Source organism: Etheostoma spectabile, chromosome 13, assembly GCF_008692095.1.
Source record: "Etheostoma spectabile isolate EspeVRDwgs_2016 chromosome 13, UIUC_Espe_1.0, whole genome shotgun sequence".
Classification (NCBI taxonomy): Eukaryota; Metazoa; Chordata; class Actinopteri; order Perciformes; family Percidae; genus Etheostoma; species Etheostoma spectabile.
In genome coordinates this window covers 2,319,921-2,324,380 of record NC_045745.1, presented here as the reverse complement: position 1 = coordinate 2,324,380, position 4,460 = coordinate 2,319,921, and the positions used below count along the sequence as shown (strand labels likewise).

At 37.1% G+C, this 4,460-nt stretch overlaps 1 protein-coding gene across 1 annotated transcript in view; it reads right to left on the bottom strand.

Annotated features, from left to right (window-relative positions):
• tmem218 (transmembrane protein 218) overlaps nucleotides 1-4,460 on the bottom strand; it is a 12,389-nt gene that overhangs the window by 1,142 nt on the left and 6,787 nt on the right. The window lies entirely within an intron of this gene.

Genomic DNA, 4,460 nt, shown 5'->3' with positions numbered 1-4,460 from the left:
ATAGTTTTATATACCGATACGTCCATATACTGGTATGTTTATATGCTGGTATGTCCATATGCGAAAAAAATCTACCTACTAGCATGTCTATACTAAGTCTAGTATGGCTTTGTTATGTAATCTGCTATAGATGGTATAGAAAGTAGAAGAAAGGGAAGAAAAAAGAAAGAAAAAAAAGGGTTTATACGGTGTTGTGTATGATGCATCTGTTGCTATGATGTGTAAAAACAATGTGTAAATAACTGAAGAATAAGATTTACTAAAGGATAAAAGTAGAGAAAGGGGGCGGACTTGATAAGTTGTTTATCACTTCTTCCTGCTCCTTTGAACATGGAACATTTTTGTTCCTTTTTGAATGACTTCAAATTTGAAAGATTTGCTAATAAGTACATGACCTTATTTATCTGTCATTTTATTTATATGTATGCAGGAATGCATGTATATAATCTTATATTTAATGTTTTGTGTTTTTTTTTGTTTTTTTGTTTTTTTGTTTAAAAACTATAATGTTAAAATAAACTAAACTATAGAATATATAGAAACTTTTTGGAAAGGGGTCAAATTGACCCGAAGACAACAGGAGGGTTAAGTAAAGAAGTTATCTCTTGTATTTACACGTAGAAAATATATAAATGTTCAAATAAACTATAAAACAATAAACTAAGGGTATGTGATGATGGGGGGGTGCTATTTTAATTCCAAAGGCAAGGGAACTTCATCAGGATGCATAGTATCCGGATCATGAAATAACTGGCCTTTAATAATAAAAATGTGCTTGCCTCTATGGAATTTAACAGAGGGGTGTGTTATTCCCCCTGTATGTTAAGGAAGAATATTATTTAAAATACATTATTCATTCACAAAGACCATTATATTAGTTATAGTTGTATTCTCTTTTTAATCAACGTAGCATGGGTGTGTAAACTTATGCAAGCCACTGTAACTGTGGTCACCACAAGTTGGACTGATATGAGATGACACACGGAAGCTTCAAGGGACGTTCATTCAAAGATAGGGTCACCCGGCCCACCATGCCGCTGTAGAATGGGAACTGACTGATGCTGTACCTGCAGCACCAGAGCTGCCATATCTGGCCACTGACAGACACGGGTTACATTTTACAGAGGGTGGCTTCTTTGTGACAAACTGGGGACGGCTGTCAACTGTGGGCTTTGAGAGAGGAGTGCATTTTTGGCTACGTGGCTGCACGGTTAGATTTAATTTGAGATAATCCTGAATGATAAATTGCCTAACTCTGTGCTGCAGTGGGCAGACCCGCGTCGACTGTTTCATCTGTTGTGGAAGTGACGGAGACCTCAAAGTCAACTCAAGAAAACTAGGAATGGGACATTTTGGTCCTAAGAACAATGGCAAAAAATAAACATATGCAAAGTCTAGGTCCTCTCTAGTACGCACTCTCAATTCAATGTACTAGATTTGTACCGTTCCAAATTAGATTAGATTAGATTAGATTAGATTATACTTATTATCCACGCGGGGAATTCTTTCGTTACAAGTAGCAGCATAGCAGCAACAGCAAAAAACAGAAAAACAAAACAATAACACACAAACAAGTAAGCACGAAAGAAATACAAGGCAAGAAATACAAGCCAAGAAATACAGGCAAGAAATAGACAATGAAAATATGGTAGACTGAGTAAGTAAAATGCCGTCAAACAAAAGGAATTTTAAAGTGCGGTTCCATGATAAGAGAAACAATATTGCGGTGTAAGTGACGTTAAAAGTTAAGTTAAGTTGAATGTGTAATTAGAGCAAAGAAGCAAGAGTCGGTAGCATAATTTAAATTATATTAACCTGAGACCATAAATATTGAAAAGAAGTACTTGTAATAAAATAAATATACCATATTAAAGATAAACAGAAAGTGTGTGAGTGATGGGAGAAAAACAGGAACAGAAACTACAACACTATCAGGTAGAGCAGGTGTTTGTAGATGTTCTAATTGTTTTATGAGATTATTTTGGGGCATTTTTGGCCAAAGAAGGGGAGAGACAGGGGACTGAGGTCGGAACCAAACCCGTGATCTCTGCGTCAAGGACTAAGCCTCTGTATATGGGCGCGCGCTCTCTACCAGCTGAGCTCTTTAAGAGTTTTCCCAAATGTTTAACGCTTTTTTTTTTTTTTTTACATTTGCCACTTATTTTTTGATTTTGTTACTTTTTTAAACATCTTTTTACATTTTTGTCATTTACTTGACATTTGTTCAATTTTAGTCACTTTTGACATTTTTCTCTCCTTTTTTTTCAGTCTTTTACCAATATTTGACTCCAAATGCTATAAAATTAACAAAAAACACCACAATTCAACGAAAGTAATGAACTGATTATTATTTAATTGTGAGGAGGTTGTGGGAACCATCACGTTACTTTTTGGAAAATTAGTTTGAAATAAACCCAAATTTCTGTATAGAAACTTTTGGAAAGGGGTCAAATTTGACCCGAAGACAACAGGAGGGTTAAAGTAAAGAAGTAATCTCTTGTTATCTTACACGTAGAAAAAATGTCCCAGCCCATTCCCAGAGAGAGAAAGACAAGTACTAGTATTACATCACCAGTCAGCCAATACTCTGAGTTAGTTAACAGGAGCAGTACGGGATGACGCCCTGTCTGATCCAAGCACTGCCTTTTCCAAGTGGCATGCAGCCAGCGGTGATTATGATTATATAGGAATCAGACTGTATGTTATGTTCAGGGAATAACATGTGCACCAGTGCATTTAAAGACGGAGACTGTTTGTTGTTTCACTGTTATACACAAACTGCTGAACAATGATGCCGAGGGTGCTGGCTATTTTTTGATCCTGCTGTTGATCTAGATGTAGGTCAGTGGGGACACACACGCCAACACATCGCTGCAGCTTGCGCAGAAATGTGTCAATTGCAGCACCTGAAGCAAATGAGGCGCAGGACTAGGAGAAGCAACAGAGCTTCTAGATTGAATTGGTGTTGCTTAAGTTAGGCATTGTTTAGAGGTTGGACTTGAAGTTTTAATCAACACTCCACTGATAGCTCTGGGTCTGTTCTAATATTTAGATCATGAGCCACCCATGAATGCAGAAGAAAAAGCCCTAAGCAAGTAATACCAGAAAAACTATCGACCTACTGCTGACTAAAGACAGATTTAACAGGGACTGTGTGTAATTAGAGTAGTTCTGTGTGTGTGTGTGTGTGTGTGGTATAAATCCACTGGTGTTAGGAGAGGTGGGGTGTGTATGCACTCTTATGAGCATTTAAAACATCTCACTTTTTAATTTGCCAATTAAGCAGCAAGCAGGAAACTCAAAGTGTTGCCCATGTTTTATTAATGTGCCATTGAGCGCACGGGTGGTAGTGGCAGAAGGGCGGGGGCAGGTGGGAGGGGGGGGGGGGGGGGGGGGGGGGGGTGAATAGTATAAACCACCTCCGCCCTAGTCTGGGAATGGCCTAATTGGCACTGTGATATTTACTTTTGTTTAACAGCAAGAGGGTAGACATTTCTTACACAGTGTGCACACACTGACCCACAAAGGAAAACACAGCCAGCCAACATATCTATCATCTCTGCATGCAGGTAAGAGGTTTTGTGGCACCTCTGAAAGTAAGTCTACATGAAACGATGCTGTGAAACAAGACATCATTGAAAGTCCCCAGTAAAGCATATTTCACCTCACTGGATTTTTACCTTGTTTAAATATGGTTCATGATTATATTTGAGGATGTTTAATACTTATAATTCTAGGCGGGATGAAACTCTAATGATTTATTTCAGTGCAAAATACCAAAGATGAGAGAGAGAGATAGCTATAAGGACGCCTCTGCGGTAGTCAGTCAGCCACGGAAGCTCAATTCTTACAGACTCAATTTCAATCGATTTTCTTACAGCCCTTTCTTAACACTTTGTGGTCCTTAGCCCGCATCTAGCAGTGCGTGTTGTTAGTCCATATGCGAATATATCTACATACTAGCATGTCTATATACTAAGTCTAGTATGGCTTTGTTATGTAATCTGCTATAGATGGTATAGAAAGTAGAAGAAAGGGAAGAAAAAAAAGAAAGAAAAAAAAGGGTTTATACGTGTTTGTGTATGTATGCATCTGTGTGCTAGTGTGTAAAGAACCATGGTAAATAACTGAAGAATAAGATTTACTAAAGGTAAAAGTAGAGAAAGGGGGTCGGACTTGATAAGTTGTTTATCAACTTCTTCCTGCTCCTTTGAACATGGAACATTTTTGTTTTTGAATGACTTTCAAATTTGAAAGATTGTGCTAATAAGTACATGACCTTTTTATCTGTCTTTTATTTATATGTATGCAGGAATGCATGTATATAATCTTATATTTTAATGTTGTTGTTTTTTTTTGTTTTTTTGTTTTTTTGTTTAAAAACTATAAATGTTAAAATAAACTAAACTATAGACTATATAGAAACTTTTTGGAAAGGGGTCAAATTTGACCCGAAGACA